At 34.9% G+C, this 25,778-nt stretch overlaps 1 protein-coding gene across 11 annotated transcripts in view; it reads right to left on the reverse strand.

The window, feature by feature from the left end:
* Positions 1-25,778, reverse strand: part of SHOC2 (SHOC2 leucine rich repeat scaffold protein) — an 87,167-nt gene that overhangs the window by 45,224 nt on the left and 16,165 nt on the right. For 2 of the 11 annotated variants that reach the window (XM_064373877.1, XM_064373876.1), the window contains one exon: positions 6,332-6,466. The exons of 7 other annotated variants lie outside the window; for them this stretch is intronic. The gene's annotated coding sequence lies outside the window, so the exon portion shown is untranslated. Of the gene's footprint in view, positions 1-6,331; positions 6,467-16,629; positions 17,249-25,778 lie in introns of those variants that run through there. 2 more of the 11 variants (XM_064373878.1, XM_012450198.3) reach the window with 2 other exon arrangements.

Here is a 25,778-nt window from a genome sequence, read left to right on the forward strand (position 1 = left end):
ATGCTGATAACTGTGAATAATGGGAAGTATGCATAGCTAAAGGGTTACAGGCATTGCTTATCAATTCGTATTTAAGAAATGTCATTATATCAAGTTTCTGGAAATCAAACCTTTATTTAGCAAGATATGTATATCCTAAATTTAGAAGGGCACCTCCTATATAAGGATAAAATGAGATATATAAGGTACAAAATCACATATATTAAGTACAGAGGATAGAACAAGACTATCCTATTAAATGGTTAAGAAAATTCAGAAAGAAAAAAGAAGTAAACTTCTCTAATGATAAGAACAAAAAAAGAAAATTCATGATCTGAGATATTTGTTTAAAAATACAAATTCCCAGGCTCTGTCACAAATCATGGAATCAAAATTTTAGGGACAGGGAGTCTGGGTACTTTATAAAAATAAATGCCTCAGCCAAAGCTTATTAAGTTTGGGAAATACATGATATGACCTAACGTAAGATCTAAATACCAGTATATTTAGTATTATATTTTTCAAATATAATTCAAAAATAATGAAGGATGAAGGTAATAGGTGGGTCAACAAAGAAACTATATTAATGAAAAGACAAGTTATTAATAAAGTTCCCATTGAAATCTAAAAGGACTTCTCATAATCCGCAATACCATCCACTGTATCTGAAATTCAGACTGATACTTGAACTGTTGATGGGTTAACTGCAGTGGTGATGAATTTGAACCAGTGACCCATACACTCATCCTGTGGTTCTTGTACTTAATGAGATCTGCTGATATGTATTTCAGTAATAGCTCATAAGAAATATACCTAGTCAGAGAATAAAATTTTTGACCTCGACAAAATCACTATGCTTTACTTAGAGGGAATTAACTCATCAGCCAGACTTGACTATTAACTAAAAATTTTTCACATCCAGTAAAAATATATTCTGGCCAAGAGAACTAACAAATTATCTGACAGTCAAAATTTAAATTCTGGATCTAGCTCAGACCTGAATCAGGTGACACCATCAAACGTTTTAGATAAGAAAACATATTGAAAGTAAGCTTTCCTGTTTCTTGGAAAGAAGTTATTTGTTCGATAGTTGTTTTTTAATCACTTCAACTCTATACTGTTTTGGGGAAAGGCTAGGCTATCTTTGCACACAATTTGAATCTTGTACCCACTTAGGTAATAGAATACACAATACCAGTCTCAAAATGCTTGAAATCTAGAGATAAAAGCACAAAACTGCATCAATCATTAAGCTGAGGCTGGCAACGAGGTTTTCATCCTGGGATCTTTTCTGCCCCACAGGACTCTTTGAGTCACCTCCACCTAGTAACTACCACATATGAAGCACCTGATATGTTAGCTCCCTTGAATACATTTTACCAATAGTGACCCCAAACAAACTACAAATTTGGCCAGGCGTGGTGGCTCACACCTGTAATCCTAGCACTTTGGGAGGCTGAGGCGGGCAGATCACTTGAAGTCAAGAGTTCGAGATCAGCCTGACCAACATGGTGACACTCCATCTTTACTAAAAATACAAAAATTAGGTGGGCGTGGTGGCGGGCGACTGTAATCAGGAGAATTGCTTGAACCCAAGAAGCGGTGGCTGCAGTGAGCCGAGATTGTGCCACTGTACTTCAGCCTGGGCAACAGAGAGAGACTCCTCAAAAACAAAAACAAAACAAAAAACTACAAACTTGTTGGTGGAGGTCTGAGTTGATATCATTTTTCTCTGGTACATAACTATATTTCAGATTATGAAAACTGAATTTCAAATTCCTAAGTAGAAGAGTTCCTCTAGTCCCAATTTACAGATGAGAAAACTGAGGCACCAAAGATGGATACCTACTAAATGACTAAGGAAAAATTCAAAACCAGGTCAGCCTCTTCAGGACTAGAAAGCCCAGGCATATTCTTTCCCCACCCCATGTTGGATTTCAGAGATAAGCATCCAAATCATGATTATATGAGGGTGTTGATTACAATTAATTTACACTTCTAATAGCTTTTAAGTCAAGGGTCAGCAAACTTTTTCTGTAAAGGGCCAGATACTAAATACTTCAGGCTTTGCAAGACAGACTGTTTTCTGCTGCAGGTACTCAATTCTGTCATTTTAACATAAAAGTAGACAATATGTAAAGGAGTAAGAGTGGCTGTGTTTAAATAAAACTTTACCAAAACAGATCTCAAATTGGATTTGGCCAACAGGCCATAGTTTGCCAAGCCTTGTTGTAAGTTAGTGCCAGGTTTTAAATCATTCCTTTCAGGAACTATATTTTTATGCAAATTGGACACAAGAATTAAAAAATGTAGGCTGTCAAATTTGGAAAGGCTGGTTATTCAAATTTAGTAATTTGGACTTTAGCATGCAGACATCATGATTCTTTACTCTCTAAACTCTGTTCCAGCATGGTACTCTCGGGGGCTGCCAAGAGTAAATATAAACAGCCAATAAAGGATTCCTGAAGGAGAAGAGGCTATGATTACAGTCATATTTTAACAAAATGTACCTGACACTGTTTAGAATGATTGTAAATGGTCAGGACTTCAGAAGGAAGGCAGAAATTTAAAAAGCAATAATAATTTTGTGTTTAATCAGTGCCAGACATTTTCAGCTAGAATCATCTGGGGAGCTTAGAAATCCTAGCCCCCTAATCCAAGAATGGTAACAAAATAAGTATCTGTGGTAAAGAACAGTAAGCTGTATGTTTAAAGAGTTTTCCAGGTGATTCTACATAGAGCCAAATTTGGAAACCACTGCAACATTCCATGCCAAACATGATAAAGGTACAATCTAACTATTTTTAGCTACAGTATTTTGGAATTTTGTAGGTTCACTTTAGGTTGTCTCAAAGTTTCAGGAAATACTACTGGCATTTAATGGGTCAGGTCTGGAGATGAGAACTATCCTTGCATACTGTACAACTTTCAAATATCTACCAAATATATAACTAGGTGAAATACCTGTTTATAATTCTGAGCACCTAGAATCTAATTCCATTTTAAACTGCAATATTTTTGCACTATTCTCTAAGAGTCATTTGTTGTTTGTGACGATCACTGACACCCATAGTGATCTTGGTATCCCAGTCACAAATATGTAACCATTTGCACTTCTAACGATTACATGCATGATGATATTATGTATAAACTTTTGCTCTTCATTGCTTTCTGGTATCATGTCTGAGCACTTAAATACTGAAACATAAAATGCATAATAAAATCTTCAATGTTTTCTAATATCATTGTGCCTAAGCATTTACATAACATGTAAAATGTACAATATTTTTCTTACATATCTCCTTTAAGATATTACACTGATTTTTAACAATAATGTAGGTTATTATCATTTTAGAATAGTAAGGAAGTGTTACAGAGAATGTTACATAAATGGGATATTAGGTCTGATGCACTTGAGAACAACTGCTTTAAACTACTCAGGTACTAGAAGACAGGAATAATTCTAGAGACAGAAAGCAGTTGGGGATGAATGGGAGTAAGAAGGAAGGGATTCAGCGTAATGTTTGAGTTGCTGGCTTAAATAAATCAGGTGGATGCAGCATGATTTTTCAAGACAGGGAACACAGAAAAAAGAAAATTGGTAAAATTTTGAACAAACTTATACTGAGATTCTAGTCTAGTCCACACTTGAAAATGTGATTTTAGAATAAAGGAGGGAGGTCGGGGCTAGAAATAACGATACAGCTTTGGTGTCAATAGCAAAGGTTTGAGATAAGAATATCCACAAAATGCATGTAGAAGATAAGATGATACCAGTACTCTGAGGAAGATAAATGGATGGATGGGTCAAGTGTGGTGGCTCCCACCTGTAATTCTAGCACTTTGGGAGGCTGAGGTGGGCAGATCACAGGGTCAGGAGATTGAGATCATCCTGGCTAACGTGGTAAAACCCCTCTCTATTAAACATACAAAAATTAGCAGGGCGTAGTGGCACATACTTGTAGTCCCAGCTACCCCAGAGGCTGAGGCAGGGGAATCGCTTGAACCTGGGAGGCGGAGGTTGCAATGAGCCGAGATCGCACCACTGCACTCCAGTCTGGAGACAGAGCAAGACTGTCTCAAAAAAAAAAAGAGAGAAATGGATGGTTGACAAAGGCCTCATAGAGAAATAAAGATACACATAAAGTAGGAAAGAGTACTGTCAAAGAAGCAGCCAGATCTTCTATTTAAATTTCAGAAGGATGGAGTAGCCAAAAATATGTAACATAGGAAACAGAAAACTTAGCTTTAGAGAAGGATCTTTTTTCCTTTCAATTAAAAAATGAGAATGGATTTAGCTATAGATAAGTTTGTTTGAATGGAGGAGAAATAAGAGAGAGTTAGGTGAGATCATCATCTCCAGTTACATACAGAATCATATTTGTTTGGTGAAACAGAAGCAAATTAATCTGTTGAAAGCAAGAAAGGCAGGGTTTGTTCAGGAGTTGATTAAAGAAGTAAAAAGGAATGGATGAGGACACAGACCAGAGATAAATAAAATTGCTGAGTCTGATAAATTTTTTTATCATTAATTTATAGTGGCATCAATCTCCAAAACTGCATTTGGCAATCTAAATTGTATTCCTAAATTAATTTAAAGTTGAAGGGATTTACAGGGTAAGTGTGGCAGAAAAATAAGGGACCAGACAGTACAGTTTGGGCTGGTAAGGAGAAAAAAATAAACCTAATAAGCTATTAGTTTCCTAGATAATTGGAGGAAAAGGGAGAGATCAAGGAACTAGAAGAGTGACTTGGAAATTGGGGGGGATGGGGGAAGGTATCTTACTGATTAAGAATCTGATGTTCTTCCTGCAGGAGAATTTACATTTATCCACAGGCACACACATATGGCATTATACACACCAGATAAAAAACTATGTTCAATTAAGTCAAAGGGTTGATACAACAGGTAAGCATTAAAAATCCAAAAAGACAGTAATTTATGGTAAAACAAAACAATAAGCTTTCAATCATAACACTCTCAAGAATTTGAGAAGTAAAGAAATTAGCTGATTTACTCAAGCACATATTGGAGTCACTGGAGTTGCTGAGACTTCAAATCCAGAGCTATTGATATCCAGGGCACTATTCTAACCAATTTTACTGACAACAACATATTTTATCTTGATGACTCATTTAAATGGCATGAAAGCATGAAACAATACTATAACCAAAGGTATCCATTTATGAATATTACTATTTCCAAACTTAATACAAAGATCAGCAAGTTATAGAAAGAAAATATCTATTAAGTTAATGTTGCCTTAGGGAAAATGCCCAATAAAGAGCTTGTTTTCCTGATCTCTGAACAAAGCTCCCTGTTCACCAGAAAAGGTACCCTGATGTGTAATTCTGCAGGTCAACTAAAACCTTTTCTTTCAATTATACAAAGAGGCTACAAACATACTTTACTTTCTCACAAGAAGAAGCTACTTATGAGATATTTCACTAGCAGTATATATACATTAAAAGGAATACTGTTATTAAAAAAAGGATTTTTTCCTAGGGCCCAATCATTTATTTTTTATTTCTCATAAACATGAAATACATAATGATTATATAAGGTAACGAGAGCAGACAATCTAAACGCAAGTAGATCAAGAGAAACGTTAAGATTTAAAACATTAATTTTACATAAGATCATTTTGTAACATGTAAGAAACGTTTCCAAACTGGCAGTCTTAAACTTTTGATTCCACAATTTCAACATATTTTAGGTCAAGGAGCACTGCTGTGAAAAACAAGATTTTTTTTACAAAGTATCACAGGCCATAAGGCAAAGAGGCAGAATTGCAAGCAGTCATATCCAAAGAAACAGAATGGTCTTAAGATATGAAATATAATACATGTATGTTCATTGCAGCCTGTGTACAACAGCAAAGACCTGGAACCAACCCAAATGCCCATCAATGATAGACTGGACAAAGAAAATGTGGTACATATACACCATGGAATACTACGCAGCCATAAAAAATGATGAGTTTGTGTCCTTTGTAGGGACTTGGATGAATCTGGAAACCATCATTCTCAGCATACTGACACAAGAACAGGAAGCCAAACACCGTATGTTCTCACTTACAGGTGGGTGTTGAACAACAAGAACACGTGGACTCTGGGAGAGGAGCATCACACACTGGGGGCAGTTGTGGGGGCTAGGGGAAGAGACAGCAGAGGGCAGAGAGGGATAACATAGGGAGAAATGCCAGATAGTATGCATCTAAAGTAAAATAAATTTAAAAAAAAAAAAAGATATGAAATGTAGTCAGGAGTTCCAGACCATCCTGGCCAGCATGGTGAAACGCAGTCTCTACTAATAATACAAAAAAAATTAGCTGGGTGTGGTGGCGCGCACCTGTAATCCCAACTACTGGGGAGGCTGAGGCAGAAGAATCACTTGAACCTGGAAGGCAAAGGTTGCAGGGAGCTGAGACTCCAGGCAGAGTGCAGTGAGCACCATTGCATTCCAGTCTGGGCGACAAGAGTGAAACTGTCTCGGAAAGAAAAAAAAAAGATATGAAATATAAAAAACCTGTTGGATCCACAGGACTCATTTCAGGCAATTAGGCATGTGCAGATGGCAGATGAAGCTATTAGCAGTAACTCTGCAAAGTCTATAGTTTAATTATCTACATGTGTCAGTGCCTGTGTTACCCATATGTTGCCATATATTTGGCTTGTGTGACCCATGTACTTAAAAAACATATATTTAATAAGGTTTCCATCATTTACAACTCTGTCATATTTTCCAATTTCGATGACAATGACCTTTAAATTATCTAAAATTATTTGCTTGTTCCTTATATGTCTTTACACCCTTCCTTCTCCCTAACTGTTCAATGAAAACAGGAACTTTGTTCAGTGTTGAATGAAAATAAAACAGGTAATTAAGTCATATAATTCAATTGCTTCTCTAGGACAACGTGCTTTAGTAAAAAAGAAATTATAATATTTTGGTTGAAACAAAAATCATAGAAGACAGAGCAATGACATAAAGTCACATTACGTATTTCTTGGTTAAAAGAATTCTATTTTCCCCCTGAAGTTCCCTTTCACACTACTTGGTTAACAGATGTTCCACACATGATAGCGCAAGTATGAATTTATTAAGTCAGCAGTTAATGAGTCTATACAAAACTCTGCATACAGAGACTTCAATAAATGTCCTTTAAACTGAACTGAGATAATCAATAGATTCCCCCCACCAACTCTCTAAAAACCTCCTACCTCATTTGCATCAGACTTGATTTCCCTCGCAAACCAGAGCTTTATCCCAAACTGCTTCATTTCAGTGAAAGACAACATATGGTTAAGCAAGAAACTTATGAGTTATTCCTACTCCTCCTTCCTCATTCCCCATATCCAAACTCTTGGCAAACGTGGTAGACTTTATGACAAAATGAGTCACAAATCTTCTACCCTGGACATTCATTGCCTTCACTGTACTCCAAGCTCTCATCATCTCTCTCCTGAACTACTTTGTCTCCTACCTTGGCCTGCTGATTCCCGCATACTTTAAATCCATTCTTCAAAAAGTGAACAAAGCAATTTTTATGCAAATAGTTCACATTACTCTCCTGCTCAAATTCTCTAATGGTTTTCCACTGTATGCAGCACAAAATGTTACAGAGGACCAGAAATGGCTAAGTTTTCAAATATTAAGTAGAAGAAAAGATGTCTTAGAGTTGCTCTGTTAAATCTCAAGATGAATACATTTTAGGAAAAGGTTTTCTTTATCTCTTATTAATCTCTCATTGGCTTACTATTCCCCAGTCACACTGCTCTTCCTGTTCCTTGAAAACGTCAATTTCTTTCCCACCTCAAGCCCTTGTCCCTGTTTCCTCTGCCTAGAATGTTCTTCCCCCATCTTTGTATGGCTGACTCTTCATTAATATTAGGACGAACCTCAAGCTTCACCCCTTAAATAAAGCCTTCTCTGACCATCGACCCTCTTTTATTTTCTTCATAACATTTATTAGTATATGAAATTACCTTACTCTTTTATGTTTATTTGCTTATAATGATTCCCATTTCCCTGCAAGAATGTAAGCACTGTAAGACTTTCTTCCATAAGATATGGGACCTTGTCTGTCTTGTTCACAGATACACTGTTAACATCTGAATCAGTGACTGTTTTACAGTAGGTGCTTAGAATCTATGTTAAAATAATATTTAAACTTTAATTTCAAAGTCACTTTTAACTTCAAAGTGATTTGAGAATCTGCTGCAAAGAAGCCAATATTACCCCTTTATTTTGATGCCAACATAAACATTTTCTTACATAATTACACAGTAAATGAGATGATTCTAGATAACCAAGTCTTCTGATTCCACAGTCAATATACTCCTGCCACCCTCACCACGCTGCCACTCTCATGTTAAAAAATGTAGTATCAGAAAATAAAACATGTAATTAATTCAAATATTTCAATTTATATTCTAGGACAATTTCTTTTAGCAAAAAAGAAATTAAATTTGTAATATTTAATATTAATATAAGTAAATGTTTTAACTTAATAGTATATATTATGAACACTAAATTGGAATAAAAACAAACATTAACAAATTATACATAAAATAATTGATTTTTTTTCCTTAAAAGGAGGCAAACTAGCTTTTTCTGAAGATAAATTATTTAGAATTTAAGTATAATTTTTCAACAAATGTTTGGTCAAGGAAAACTAAATCAGTGCTTATAGATAAGCCAAATTAGAAAATAAAATGAACCAAGATAGATGAATTCACTTTAGGGTAAATATATTAAAAAGTAATAACTGGCCGGGCGCAGTGACTCATGCCTGTAATCCCAGCACTTTGGGAGGCCGAGGAGGGTGGATCACGAGGTCGGGAGTTCAAGACCAGCCTGGCCAATATGGTGAAACCCTGTCTCTACTAAAAATATGAAAATTAGCTGGGTGTGGTGGCGCATGCCTGTAGTCTCAGCTGCTTGGGAGGCTGAGGCAGGAGAATCGTTTGAACCCGAGAGGTGGAGGTTGCAGCGAGCTGAGACCACACCACTGCACTCCAATCTGGGAGACAGAGCAAGATTCCGTCTCAAAAAAAAAAAAGAAAACAAAAAACTAGAAAACATAATATTTATATATATTTAAAATTTTTATCTCCTTTTTATGTTATAGAAGAGATATCACCAGATATTCATTTTTAAAATATATTTACTTTTATATTCCTCTCAATCCATCAAATATGTGGCATAAGATGATGGGTTTAAATACATACATACATATATCGAACCTATCAAAATATGTACATATGTGTGTGTATGTGTGTGTGTGTGTGTGTGTGTGTGTGTATCTCAAAGATTTACTGTAACTAGGTATCAGTTATACAATCCATCAATTGTGCTCCTTGGTATTACCCAAATGACTTGAAAACTATGTCCACAGAAAAACCTGTACACAGTTGTTTATGGCAGCTTTATAATTGCCCAAACTTAGAGGCAACCAAGATATCTTTCAATGAGTGAATGAATAAACTGTGGTATATCACAAAATACTGCATTATTCAGGGCTAAAATGAAATGAGCTATCAAGACACAAAAGAATTTTAAATGCACATTTCTAAGTGAAAGAAGCCAATCTGAAAAGGCTACATACTGTATGATCTTAACTATGAGACTTTCTGGCAAAGATAAAACCATGGAGAAAATAAAAAGTTCAGTGATTCTCATCATTAGAGAAATGCAAATCAAAACCACAATGAGATACTATCACACATCAGTCAGAATAGCAATTATTAAAAAGTCAGGAAACAATAGATGCTGGAGAAATAGGAACACATTTACACTGTTGGTGAAAATGTAAATTAATTCAACCATTGTGGAAGACAGTGTGGCAATTCGTCAAGGATCTAGAACCAGAAACACCATCTGATCCAGCAATCCCATTACTGGTTACACCCTAAGGATTATAAATCATTCTATTATAAAGACACACGCCCACATATGTTTACTGCAGCACTACTTAAAATAGCAAAGACATGGAACCAACCCAAATGCCCATCAATGATAGCCTAGATAAAGAAAATGTGCTGCATACACATCACAAAACACTATAAGGCCATAAAAAAGAACGAGCTCATGTCCTTTGCAGGGACATGGATGAAGCTGGAAGCCATCATCTTCAGCCAACTAACACAGGCACAGAAAACCAAATACCACATGTTCTCACTACTAAGTGGGAACTGAACAATGAGAACACATGGACACAGGGAAGAGAACAACACACACCAGGGTTTGCTGTGGGGTAGGAGGCCAGGGGAGGGAGGGCATTGAGACAAATACCTAGTACATGTGGGGCCCAAAACCTAGATGACGGATTGATCGGTGCAGCAAACCACCATGGCACATGTATACCTATGTAACAAACCTGCACATTCTGTATAGGGATCGCAAAACTTAAACTTACTGTACATGTATCCCAAAACTTAAACTTAAAAAAAAAAAATCAGTGATTGCTAGGGGTTAGGGGGAGGGAGGGATAAATAAGTAGAACACAGGAATTTTTTAGGGCAGTAATGCAATTCCCTATGATACTATAGTGGTACATATATGTCATTACACATTTGTCAAAATCCACTGAACCTACAACAGTAAACCCTAATGTAAACTATGTACTTTCGGTGATAATATGTGAATACAAGTTCATCAATAATAATGAATATGCTTACTCTGATGCAAGATGGTGGTGGCAGGGAAGACTTCGCTTGCAGGGAGGAAAAGGGAATATATGGGAACTCTGTACTTTTAACTCAATTTTGCTATGAACCTAAAATTTACCTAAAGGTGAAGCCTATATTTTAAAAAATCACTGGAAAAAAAATCACTTAAAATATTGCTTTATTAAAAGCTAAAAAACCAAAACATAAAAAGGCAAAAAAATTAAGCTTAACAAACTAGTATGAAAGAGGGCAATATTCTTAAAGAGAAGCTAGTCGTTCCACTGTCCATAACAATCTATAGAGGACCTCTTTAAGTCTGTCCTAAATCAAGAATAAAAACACCCCTGTGCCTGTAAGTTTTAATCAGTTGAAAAGACATTATTAAGCCAGGCCTGTAATCCCAGTAATTTGGGAGGCTGAGGTGGGTGGATCATTTGAGGTCAGGAGTTTGAGACCAGCCTGGCCAACATGATAAAATTCCATCTCTACTAAAAATACGGAAAAATTAGCCGGGCATGGTGGTGCATGCCTATAATCCTAGCTACTCAGGAGGCTGAAGTGGGAGGATCATTTGAACCCAGGAGGAGGCGGTTGCAGTGGGCCCAGATCAGATCATGCCACTGCACTCCAGCCTGGGTGACAGAGCAAGACTCCATCCAAAAAAAAATAAAAAAATAAAAAAGACATTATGAATATCTATGTATCACAAATCCTGTTTTTGCAAAATAATTCCTAAAAATGTTTGAACAACAAAGATGTAAAATATGGGGGAAGAGAAGAGAACTTTTTAAAAAGTTTTAAATCTCTAATTAGGTAACAGACTTGGGTTAAAACTTTTACCTAAAATCTCACTGCTATAAAGTGAAATTAGAATTAAAACAGTCTGACGGTCAGCAATTAGAGGACTAAAACCTTTCTGAATAACTTGCTACAAAATATAAAATGACCTGTTCCTTTCCATTCTACTGGTCTTGGTATTTTATGTCTGAGTTCAAATTTCAATTCTATCTGCGTAAGATCTTAGGTATTTCTGTAAATTCAGTTTTCCTATGTGAACTATTTTTTTCATCACTTACTATCAGAAGAGAAAAATTTCCCACAATAAAATTAAAAGCAACGTCATGCATAGAATTTAAAAAATAAAAAGACATTTGGCATCTAGTATAATAACCTATTCTACAGATGAACTGATCTATGCCCAATTATAGGGTCAGTTAGTGGCAGAGGCAGGAATTAGCCAAATTTTTCTAACTTCACAGTGCTCTGTTACCTCATCCTATCTACTCCAAATGATGTTATTTCCACATATAATACAACGAATTATTTGAGTAACTATAAATTCTCTCATTCATAAATATACAAGAAATGTTACTTACTAAAATCATTTACAAAACTCATGAACAATTATTTGTATTTTCCACAAGTTAGGTACCATGTTAGCTTTACTGAATTATAATTGACAAATAAAAAGTGGATATATTAAGGTGAACAATGTGATGTTTTGATATACATATACAATATAAAGTGACTACCATAGCCTAATTAACATATCCACTAAAACACAAAATTGTGTTGTGAGATACTTTTTTTAGCAAATTTCCACTATAAGACACAGCAATAACTACAATCATGCTGTACATCAGATCTCTAGAACTTATTTATCCTAAAAAACTGAAACTTTGTACCCTTTGACCAACATCTCCCCCATTTTCTCCAACCCCCAGAAATCACTATTCTACTCTCTGCTTCTGTGAGTTTGACATTTTAAAATTTCACATGTAAGTGACATTGCTAAGTATTTATTTGTCTTTCTGTGCCTGGCTTATTTCACTTAGTACATCAGCCTCCAGGTTCATCCACGTTGTCACCAATATCAGGATTTTTTAAAGGCTTCATGTCCCATATTCTCTATATATTCCTCCATCAATTAACACATAGATTGATTTCATATCTTGGTTATTGTAAACAATGCTGCAATGAACATGGGAATGTGGATATCTCAATATAATAATTTCATTTCCTCTAGATATATACTAAGAAGTCAAAGAAATGAGATTGATGGATCATATGGTAGTTCTCTTTTAATTTTTTAATGAAACTCCATGCTGTTTTTCAATATGTGGCTGTACCAATTTACAACAGCGTAAAAGAGTTCCCTTTTCTCCATAACCTTGCCAACACTTAGTCTTATTGTCTTTTGAATAGGTGTGAGGTGACATCTAACAGGTATGAGGTGACATCGCATTGTGGTTCCCATTTGCATTTCCCTGATTAATGATGCTCAGCATTTTTTTTTCACATACCTAATGTACACTGTATGTTGTCTTTTGAAGAACATCCATGCAAGTCCTTTGTACATCTTAAAAAATTGGGTTGTTTCGTATCACTGAGTTCTTAAGTATATTTTGGATATTAAACCTTTATCAAATATATGGTTTGCAAATATTTTCTCCTTTTCTGTTGATTATCCATTCACTCTGTTTTTTCCTTTACTGTGCAGAAGCTTCGTCAGTTGAAGCAGTATCACTTTAGTTTTGCTTTTATTCCTTATGCTTTTGGGGTTCTATCCAAAAAAATCACTGCCTAGACCAATGTCAAGAAACTTTTCCCTTTGTTTTCTTCTAGTAATTTTAGTTTTAGCTCTTTAAGTAATCTATTTTGAGCTGATTTTTGTATATGGTGTGAAATAATAATTTTCATGTGAGTTTTTGTATATGGTACAGAAATAAAATTTTTATGCTCATGCTTCTGCATAGGGATATTAGGTTTTTCCAAAACTATTTACTGAAGAAACTATCCCTTCCCCATTTTGTGCTCTTGATATCTTTGTTAAAAATCAACTGATGGCCGGGCGCGGTGGCTCACGCCTGTAATCCCAGCACTTTGGGAGGCCAAGGCGGGTGGATCACGAGGTCAGGAGATCGAGACCATCCTGGCCAACATAGTGAAACCCCGTCTCTACTAAAAATACAAAAAATTAGCTGGGCATGGTGGTGCGTGCCTGTAATCCCAGCTACTCAGGAGGCTGAGGCAGGAGAATTGCCTGAAACCAGGAGGCGGAGGTTGTGGTGAGCCGAGATCACGCCATTGCACTCCAGCCTGGGTAACAAGAGCGAAACTCCGTCTCCAAAAAAAAAAAAAAAGATCAACTGAGCTTTCTGTTCTGTTCTATTGGTCTTTATGTCTGTTTTTATGCCAGTACTACACAGTTTGGATTACTAGGTTTGTAATATATTTTGAACAATTCTGGAAGCATCAAGTAATATGATGCTTCCAGAATTGTTCTTGCTATGGTTGCTTGGAGTCTTTTGTGGTTACAAAGCAATTTTAGGATTTATTTTTCTATTTCTGCATAAAATGTCATTGGAATTTTGATAGCTATTGTATTGACTATATAGATTGCTTTGGGTAGTATGGACGTTTTAATAATATTAATTCTTCCAATTCAAGAACACAGGATATCTTTCCATTATGTGTCTTTCTCAATTTCTTTCATCAATGCTAAACAGATTTCTGTGTAGATCATTCATCTACTTTGTTAAATTCATTCCTTTTTACTTTTAAGCTACTGTACAGGGGACGGACTGTTTTCTTAACGTCTTGTCCATTGTTAGTTTACAGAAACACAAGGTTTTTGTATGTTAATTTTGTTATTTTGCAACTTTACTGAATTCGTTAGTTCTAACATTTTTGGTGGAGTCCTTAGGGTTTTCTATATATAAGTTCATGTCATCTACAGAAAGACAATTTTACCTTTTCCTTATTGATTTCCACATCTTTTATGTCTTTTTTGGGTCTAACTGCTTTGATTCAGATGTACAGTACTTTATTAACTAGAAATGATGAGAGTAGAAACCCTTGTCTTCTTCCTGATCTTAAGAGGATAAGCTTCTAGCTACCTTAGGGCTTATTTAAACCTTTATGGTGTTGAGATACATACCTTTTATCTCTAATTCGTTGAGTTTTTATCACAATATGACAAACTTTGTCAAATGTTTTTTCTGTATCTATTGAGAGATCACACAATTTCTGTCCTTCATTCTATTAGTGTGGTGTATCATTTATTGGTTCTTGCGTATGCTAAACCATCCTTGCATCTATGGGATATACTCCACTTGCTCACTGTGTGTGAACCTTTTAATCTGTTGTTGAGCTCAGTTTAGCTGTATTTTGTTGAGGATTTCTGCATCTATGTTCATCAGAGATACTGACCTATATATATTTTTTTCTTTTAGTGTCCTTATCTGGCTTTGGCATCACAGTAACACCAGACTTGTAAAATGAGTTTGGAAGTATTCCATCTCCTAAGGTTTTGGAAGAGTTTTACAATTTGTGCTATGTCTTCTTTAAGAGTTTGTTGGATTCACCAGTGCAGCCTTCAGGTCCAAAGCTTTTCTTTCACTAGTCATTGGGTATAATTGGATTTTGTATTTCTTCATTATTGGTAGACTATGCTTCTAGAAAAAATTTTCCATTTTTTCTAGGCTGTTTGTGTATATTCATTGTAGTCTCTTATTATCATTTGTATTTTTGTAGTATCAGCTGTAATGGCTTCTCTTTCATTTGTAGTTTTAATTGAGTCCTTTTTTGCATAGTCTAGCTAAAGATTTGTCAGTTATTTAGAAAGAAACACAAAACCAACTCTTAGGTTCATGATCACAAAAAACAACTCTGAGTTTCATTAACTCTTCTATAGTTGTTGTAGTCTCTATTTATTTCTGCTCTGATCTTTATTATTCATTTTCTTCTGCTAACTTTATGTCTAGTTTGGATTCTAGTACAGGGTTTCCAATCTTTTGGCTTCTTTGGGCCACAATGGAGGAAGAATTGTCTTGAGCCACACATAAAATACACTAACGCTAGCTAATGAGCTAGAAAAAAAAATAAAGCAAAAAATCTCATAATGTTTTAAGAAAGTTTACGAGTTTGTACTGGGTCATATTCAAAGCCATCCTGGGCCAAATGTGGCCCATGGGTTGGACAAGCTTGTTCTAGTCCTTTGAGATACATAGTTAGGTTATTCATTTGATATCTTTTTTAATGTAAACATTTATCACCAAAAAATTCCCTCTTAGAATTGCTTTTGCTGCTTCACATAAGTTTTGCTATGTTGTGTTTCCACTGTCTTTTGTCTCGCGATAACCTCTTCAATGTCCCTTTTGTTTTTTCTTTGATCTACTGGCTGTTCAAGAATGTGTTAATTTCCACATATTTGTGAATTTTCCAGTTTTACTCCTGTTGTTATTGATGTCTAGTTTCATACTCATGCTTACAAAAATACTTGATACAATTTCAATTTTCTTAAATTTCTTAAGATTTATGACCTAATGTATCTTAAGTTCTATGTGCACTTAAAAAGAGTGTATATTCTGCTACTATTCAATGAAATGCTCTGTGTATGTCTGTTAGGTCCATTTAGCCTATAATGTTGTTCAAGTCTGTTATTTATTTTCTGCCTGGCTAATCTATCTATTGCTAAAGGAGGGTTACAAAAGTCTTTATTATTGTATTACTATCTACTGTTCCTTTCCTATCTGTTAAAATTTTAGAATCTCGATTTTCTCATTATAAAAAGTATTTTGGTGCTCTGATGCTGGATGTATACATATTTACAATTATTTTATCTTCTTGATGAACTGACTTCTTTATTATATAATGACTTTGTCTCTTGTGACAGTTTTTGACTTAAAAGTCTATAGCCACCACTATTCTCTTCTGGTTACCATTTATATAAAATATCTTTTTCCTCCAGTTGTTTAACATAGCATTGTGGAGCAAAAAAAAAAAAAAAAAAGACTGTCTTTTTCCATTTCTTCATTTTCAGCGTATGTGTGTCCTTAATGCTAAAATAAATCTCTTGTAGGCATCATACTGTAGGATCTTTTTTTAAAAAAAAAAATTTTTTTAAACAACTCTGTCTTTTGATTAGAGAGCTTAATCCATTTACATTTAAAGTAATTGTGGATAAAGACTTACCATTGTCATTTTGTTGTTTTTTGACTATCTTGTAGTTCCTCTATTTCTTTCATCCTCTCTCAAAGTCTTCCTTTGTGATTTTTTTTTTTTTTTTTTTTTTGGTAGTTAGATGCTTTCTCTTTATCTTTTGTGTATTTACTACAGGGTTTTTTTCCATGCGATGTATATAAGACATCTTGTAGTTATAATAGCCTGTTGTAAGCTGATAAAAATTTAATTTCAATCGCATACAAAAACTCTAACTTCTCCACACCCTCTCCAAGTTTACAGTATTGAGGATACAATTTATATCTTTTTATATTATTTATAAAAATTATCCAAGTGGCCAGGTTGAGTGGATGGTGACAGTTCCTCAATTTATTCAAGAAAAAATCTAAATTAAAGATAACAGAAAACCATTAAATAACTAAGAAAGGAACTGACAAAATCATCAACAGTAAATAAAGATGACAAGAAACAAAAAGAAGCAGTAAATTGAAATGTTCATAAATGAACATGACCCTGAATAATTTGTTAATAGAACCTCTATATAAAATTATAAATAATTTAACTCACATATACGATATATGCAAAATCACATGTTAATATACTTTGAGTATTTAGAGAACTCTGAATGAACATTTTTATTATACGCTATTTTCATGCATATGCTGACTTTTGAACCTAACCTTAAAGATGTGCCTTCTTCCTAATATGATTCATTTGTATGTCAGAGTTACATATCTGTGGAAGGGGCACAGAAGAAGAGACAGAAGAATATACATTACAATTAATGTAAAGATTAGACACATAAACCCCAAAAAACTTTGATGAAACAAAATTAGGAAAGGCAGGATTGCTTTCTAGTCTTAGGAAACTGAACAAAATGAGTGGCAAACAAAATACAAAAATTCCAAATGTTTATCTCAAAAAAGTTATTTTCTCCTATCATTTCAGTCCTGATTCTACAGAAAGCACTAATAATTTTTATCATTCTGGTATTTAAAAAAGAAATTTCTTCCAATAATACATTATGTCTAAATGCATAATTCATATAACCAAGAGGCCAATTACTTTCAGCTGGTATCTTTCTGAAAAGTATGTTAAAAACATATATATATTCTATAAATTTAAATTCAGGGCCTTAGAGATTAACTTCATAGTCATCTAAGCCCATTTTTCCATTAATAGTAGGATGAACATTTCCATAATTGACTACTAGGAAGGGATGATGTAGCTCAACTGAGAAAAAAATCTGACTCATCCATCCTTGGCCTGTGTACCAATTCTTAAAAACTAGCACTGATTATTCCTTAGTAGTAATACTGGTAAGGGTACATGCTTATTTTAAAATTATTTTTTCTCTTGGCTAGGAGGAAAATAGTGATTCTGAGAAATGAGGGGGAAACTAGATGTCTAGAAACTTGAGTTCTATATATATTCAATTTGACATACCTCATAATCTAACATCAAAGATGATTTGATATCTTATCTCAATTCTCATGTTAAGTGAAGATACCACCTAGCTTTCCATCTCAAAAGTAAGGTGCTCAAAAGTAATCCCAGAACTTTGGGAAGCCAAGGTAGGAGGATTGCTTGAGGCTAGAAGTTCAAGACCAGCCTGGGCAACATAGGGAAATCCTATTTATGAAATACATTTAGAAAAATTAGCCAGGCATAGTGGGCACGTGCTTATGGTCCCAGCTAATCAGGAGGCTAAGGTAAGAGGATGGCTTGAGCCCGAGAGATAGGGGCTACAGTGAGCCATGATTGTGCCACTACACTCCACCCTAGGTGACACAGTGAGACCCTGTCTCAAAAAACAAACAAACAAACAAAAAACAACTAAAATAAAAATTAAATAAAATAAAAATTTTAAGGCAGTTAAAAAAAAAATCTGGAGTTGTGGGTTTTGGTTCTAATGTGACTTAGGCAAAAGTTACATTTCTAGGCCTCAGTTTTCACATCTGAAAAATAAGTCAGGAGGGCCACAAGATTTCTAAAATTCCTCCTGATAAAACTTAACAGAAAGGAGCTCCAAAGAAGATCAATTTTTGGTGTTTAATACATAGGAGGTACTTAAGAATTACTTTTAGTCTGGAAAATCAACTGTAACAAAATTTCCACATCAAAAAACTCTCAGATTTATAGAAAACATACTACCATAATTAAATGTTCTGATTATATTTACATCCTGGGGCATCAATTATCATTTATCCCTACTAAAAAGCAAATGTCATGCAAATACATGTTTTGGAATACCCTAACAATACACTGATCTGAAAATATTCTGTAATATATTCTCAGCATTTCCCAAAATGTATTTCTACAACTTAGTTCATTATCAAATAGGTTTGGGATGTGTTTCCAATGCAATTATACTCTTTCTTTATAGCAGAAATTGCTAGTATTCTATACATTCTTCACAAAGTAATTATTTTGTTACATACAAGCTATCCCAAATTTATTTGGATTAAAAAACCCTTTTGGGGAATATCTATCACTATCTCATAGTGTTTCAACTGCTCAAAGTACAATTATTTAGTAGTAAACACAAGCACTATTATCAGACAAAACACTGATCAAATTTTATTATAAATTATTAGAAAAGTAATTAAGATTTAAAAAATACTGGAATGATCAATAACTGGAGTAACAAAGGCTAAAAACTGAAAGCTCCAATGATCTACCAGGCATTAAAATTTTCCGTGAGGCTGCTAGATGTGCTTTCATATTTGAGACTAAGAAAGTAATACATAGTCACATAAAAGAAATGGGATGGAAAAAATACTTAGCTTCTCTCAGGTGCCACAGGTAAAATGAAACTCAGTCAAATGAATAAAAGAATATGTTCAAAAAAGAGAACAGAAGGAGGCTTGCCCAACAGCTATCAAAATTTTTCAAACATATTTCTTTTAACATATAGGTATTTTATCATTCTGGTATTTAAAAGAGAAATTTCTTCCAATAATATAGTGCCAATTAAGTGAGGAAAATAGATGGACATTTCCCTTGAAAAACAAGATGCCATTCAGAATACCAGATTATTCCAGAACTAACATTCATTAAACCAAAGGACTTAAAAATATTCTAGAAGCAGAATTTAGTACATGAAAGTTTAATTATCAGATTCAGTTGAAAGAAGAATCTTCATCTAAGGCAAACTGAAGAACTGATGAGCACTCTAAAACTAATCCCTAACTTTAGTTATTAGTCTTTAACATTAGCTTCTACTCTCATGCTTAATTCTTAATTCTAGATTTACTAGTCTCATTCTTAATGCTTTTTAATGCATAAGACTTCATAACTACAAACTGATATAATCTAACTTATATGTTAAATTGTGATTTTGTTTAATAAAAAAAAATTTATCCAAAAGAGCCTCTATAAATTAACTATTTTTGGCTTTCAGAAAACATCAGCACATATTTTATTCCTTCCAGTAAAGTTACCTTAATTCTAACAAAACTGGACTGACCTATAGCTCTTCCTATTTCTGATTTGAAATGGCAAGAGAAAGATGGTATGGTCCCCTTTTCCTCTTAAAAATATCTGAAAACAACCAGGAGACGAGAGTGTGAAACAGAAACACAAACCACATCTTCAACAAACTAGGACATATCCCTAACCACACTATATGAAAAGGGCTACTAAATACAGTGAAGGTAAAGACGGATGCTGGAAGAGCTCAAGCCAGGGAAATGGCTTGCATCTTCCAAACTCAAAACTATCAGTTCAGTTCTCTAAATTACATTAACAGTCAGAACAGCAAACCCCATAGTCCCTTGCTGGAAACATTTGAAGCTTTCAGACCTCATTACTGAAACACAGAGTCAGGATTGGACCCCCTTCCCCCTAAAAAAGGACATACCCCTTCCTAAGAAAAGTTGATGCAGACTAATGAAGATAAATACTACAATAGTAAAATTGTTGTTTTTCAAAGATTTAAATGAGGAATCCTTTGAGAATTTAGGCAAAACAACAACAACAACAAAAAAAAAAATCACTAACTTAAAATGTGAAGGAAGACGGAATCAATGCTTAAAAATCAGTGAAGCAGGCCGGGTGCGGTGGCTCATGTCTGTAATACCACCATTTTGGTCAGGAGTTTGAGACCAGCCTGGCTAACATGGTAAAACCCTGTCTCTCCTAAAAAAAAATACAAAAATTAGCCAGGCTGGGTTGGCGGGGGGGGGGCCTGTAATCCCAGCTACTAGGGAGGCTGAGGCTAGAGAATTGCCTGAATCCAGAAGGCAGAGATTGCAGTGTGCCGAGATAACATCATTGCACTCCAGCCTGGGAGACAATAGCGAAAATCCTTCTCAAAAAATAAATCAGTGAAGCAGTGTCTAGAGTACTCAAAAATTTATCTCCAGTATAAAACCACAGTTAAATATTATTAAATATACAAAACCATAAGGAATATTGTTTTCACAAACTTTAAGAACATACTCGATAAAGTTCGGCCATCTAAAAGAAAAAGACTATCAAAAAGAACAAACTTTGAGCATTTGAATCCACCTAACTATTGATCTAAGACTATGGCTATGGCTACAGAATATAGTGTAATTATTACAATTCCTGACAATGTTTTTATATAACCAACAAAAACATGAGTAAAAAGACTGAGAAATGCTAGCATCTTTATACTGTACTGCTTTACATCTTTAAGTGTATTTAAATTGTTAACATATCTTGTCTTATCTCCTAGTCCATTAGGTATAAAAGATGAGGCTATAACCATAATGCTTTAATAAATATAAATGAGCTAAATGCATTCATTTTTCTAAAAGTCTCAGATTAGATCTCAAAATAGAATGTAACTATATGAACACAAGACTCTTCTAACCCCCAAATTTGGATGGATGAAAATGAAATAGAGGGCCAGGCACAGCGGCACACGTCTGTAACCCCAGCACTTTGGGAGGCTGAGGCAGGTGGATCACAAGGTAAGGAGTTCAAGACCAGCCTGGCCAACAAAGCGAAACCTTGTCTCTACTAAAAATACAAAAATTAGCCGGGTGTGGTGGCATGCACCTGTAGTCCCAGCTACTTGGGAGGCTGAGGCAGGAGAATCCCTTGAACCCAGAAAATGTAGGCTGCGGTGAGTTGAGATCACGTCACTGCACTCCAGCCTGGGCAAGAGTGAGACTCTGTCCCCCACCGAAAAAAAGGAAAATGAAACAGATTTACATATTCAAATGACACAGGCATTTATAAGCACAAGGATATTCACACTAGCATCATTTGTAACAGCAATATATGGAAACACCTAAATATCCACCAACCAGGACTTTCAGATAAATTAACATAGTTATTAAAAAGAATGGGGCAACAACAATTGAGTCAGTATAGCATATGGGATAATAGAAAAGACTCTGTAGTCAGACTGCTGAAGGCTAGAGTTCACCTTCCAGCTGAAAACTTACTGGCATGTTATTTAAAGTTTGTGCCTCAGTTTCTTCATCTATGACAAGGGAATAATATTTACCTACTTCTCATACTTGTGATGAAGATTAGTAATCAATACAAAAACACATGCTAAAACAGGGCCTAGAACAAAGCATCACGTAAGTGTTAGATATTATTAGAGTTAAATGAGGAAAAAGTGAACTGTCGAACAGCATAGTATGCTACCATTTACCAAAAAAAACTTTTAAATATATACTTATATGTGTATAAAATATATATATATACCCATAAAACATCTGCAGAAGGATGAATAGACTCAGTAGTTTCCCAGGAACAGAAATTAAACAGACGAAGTTTCAGAGTGGGAGAAAGATTTACTTTACCTTTCTATATATATCTTTTGAATTTTATACCACATGCATGTATGGACTAGACAAAAACTACTACTTAAATTACCTTAAAAAATCTTAAGGAATCTAGGCTAACTAAACGCAGTGCCACTTTTCTGGTTAGTTTTCTGTCTACCATGCCTAAGGTACCTTTATTCAATTCAAGGGTCATACAAACAGCAAATTCTCGGTAAAGGTATGTCCCCAAGCTATACAGAGTTCAGATATGTAATGTTGTCACCATATAAAATATAAAAGAAACATATCTTAGGAGACAACACTGCAAGGACATATGTAAAGGGAGTGTTCGCTGCAATGTGCATACAAATAGCAAAAAATTGGAAATAATGTACATCAATAGACTAAATTATGGCACTATGCAATATACAGATATTAAAAATGACAGCATAGTATAACTTTATGTATATAAATTATAATTTTTGTACATAAATAACAAATAGTAAATTCTAGACTCTTTCCACACAGGAATACAGACATATTTCATCTTTTTATTGACTATGATTTGTGATATGCCTATATAATTTAATCATTCCTATTATCAACTGATATTTAGGTTGTTTCTATTTTCCTTTACATTTTTTAACCTTGTTTTCACCAATATATATATATAATGCTTCACTGAACATAAATCTTCACCCACAGGGACTAATATTTCTGTAAGGCAGATTCCTGAAAGTAGAACTGTTAGGTCAAAACTAGTATGTGTTTTAAATTTTTGTATGTAGTTCCAAACTGCCTTCTTCCAAAGAGCCTGCATCAATTTATACTCTCCCAACCTTACAAATTAGTGATCATTCTCATCAATCTGATGTATAAAAAAGGATATACTACTTTTAATCTATATAATATTAGTAAGAGTGTGTAAATCTTTCCATTTCTCCACTGTCTGTAGTATTCATACAAAATATAGGTAAAAGCTACACTGTGCTTAACAAACACTATGGCTTTTTAATTTGCCAGAATTTAATCTTTGGGAGTCTCACATAAAAATCCAAACTTCTCATTTAAAAAAGTCAAAAGATATGGGTATCACTGGACTGGATCCACATTTCTTTTGTTTGGTGTTTAGAGACAGGGTCTTACTACATTGTCTAGGTTGGAGTGCAGTGGCTCTTCACAGGTATGATCAGTGTGCACTGCAGCCTTGAATTCCTGGGCTCAAGAGATCCTCCCACCTCAGCCTCCAGAGTAGTAGAACTACAGGTGTATGCCACTGTGCCCAGCTCTGTATTTCCTAATGACAAAAATCAACTGGCATTGAAAAGAAGCTGTACTCCACTGTCCATATTGGACAGATCAACGAGACAGAAAATTAACAAGCATATCCAGGACTTGAACTCAGATCTGGACCAAGCGGACCTAACAGACATCTACAGAACTCTCCACCCCAAATCCACAGAATATACATTCTTCTCAGCACCACACTGTACTTACCCTAAAACTGACCACATAATTGGAAGTAAATCACTCCTCAGCAAATGCAAAAAAAAGGAATCATGACCGACAGTCTCTCAGACCACAGTGCAATCAAAGTAGAATTCAGGGTTAAGAAATTCATTCAAAACAGCACAACTACATGGAAACTGAACAACCTGCTCCTGAATGACTACTGGATAAATAATGAAATGAAGGCAGGAATAAAGATGTTCTTTGAAACCAATGAGAACGAAGACACAACTTACGAGAATCTCTGGGACACATTTAAAGCAGTTTCTAGAGGGAAATTTATATCACTAAATGCCCACATGAGAAGCGAGGAAAGATGTGAAATCGACACCCTAACATCACAATTAAAAGAACTAGAAGACCAAGATCAAACAAATTCAAAAGCTAGCAGAAGACAAGAAATAACTAAGATCAAAGCAGAACTGAAGGAGATAGAGACACAAAAAACCCTTCGGAAAAAAAAAAAAAATCAATAAATCCAGGAGCTGGTATTTTGAAAAGATCAACAAAACAGATAGAATGCTAGCTATACCAATAAAAAAGAGAGAAGAATCGAATAAATGCGATAAAAAATGATAAAGGGGATATCACCATCAATTCCACAGAAATACAAACTACCATGAGAGATGACCACAAACACCTCTATGCACTTAATCCAGTAAATCGAGAAGAAATGGATCAATTCCTGGACATTTACACCCTCCCAAGACTAAACCAGGAAGAAGTTGAATCCCTGAATAGACCAATAACAAGGTCTGAAGTTGAGAAAGCACATAATAGCCTACCAACCAAAGAAAGACCAGGACCAGGTGGGTTCACAGTAAAATTCTCCCAGAGGTACAAAGAGGAGCTGGTGCCATTCCTTCTGAACCTATTCCAAATGATACAAAAAGAGGGAATCCCCCCTAACTCATTTTATGAGACCAACATCATCCTGATACCAAAACCTGGCAGAGACACAACTGAAAAAGAAAATTTCAGGCCAATATCCATGATGAACATTGATGCAAAGATTCTTAATAAAATACTGGCAAACTGAATCCAACAGCACATCAAAAAGCTTATCCGTCATGATCAAGTCACCTTTATCCCTGGGATGCAAGGGTGGTTTAACATACACAAATCCATAAACATAATCCATCACATGAACAGAACCAATGACAGAAACCACATGATTATCTCAATTGATGCAGAGAAGGCCTTTGACAAAATTCAACAGCCCTTTATGCTAAAAACTCTCAATCAACTAGGTATCGATGGAAGATATCTCAAAATAATAAAAGCTATTTACAACAAACCCATAGCCAGTATTATACTGAATAGGCAAAAACTGGAAGCATTCCCTTTGAAAAGTGGCACAAGACAAGGGTGCCCCCTCTCACCACTCCTATTCAACATGGTATTGGGAGTTCTGGCCAGAGCAATCAGGCAAGAAAAAGAAATAAAAAGTATTCAATTAGGAAAAGAGGAAGTCAAATTGTCTCTATTTGCAGACTACATGATTGTATATTTAGAAGACCCCATTGTCTCAGCCCAAAATCTTCTTAAGTTGATAAGCAACTTCAGCAAAGTCTCAGGATACAAAATCAATGTGCAAGAATCACAAGTATTCCTATACACCAATAACAGACAAGCAGAAAGCCAAATCATGAGCAAACTCCCATTCACAATTGCTACAAAGGGAATAAAATACCTAGGAATACAACAAGGGATGTTAAGGACCTTTTCAAGAAGAACTACAAACCATTTCTCAAGGAAATAAGAGAGGATACAAACAGATGGAAAAACATCCCATGCTCATGGTTAAGAAGAAGCAATATCGTGAAAATGGCCATAATGCCCAAAGTAATTTACAGATTCAATGCTATCCCCATCAAGCTACCATTGACCTTCTTCACAGAA

Source organism: Aotus nancymaae, unplaced genomic scaffold (genome assembly GCF_030222135.1).
Source record: "Aotus nancymaae isolate 86718 unplaced genomic scaffold, 86718_ANA_hifiasm-v0.15.2.pri h1tg000010l, whole genome shotgun sequence".
Lineage (NCBI taxonomy): Eukaryota > Metazoa > Chordata > Mammalia > Primates > Aotidae > Aotus > Aotus nancymaae.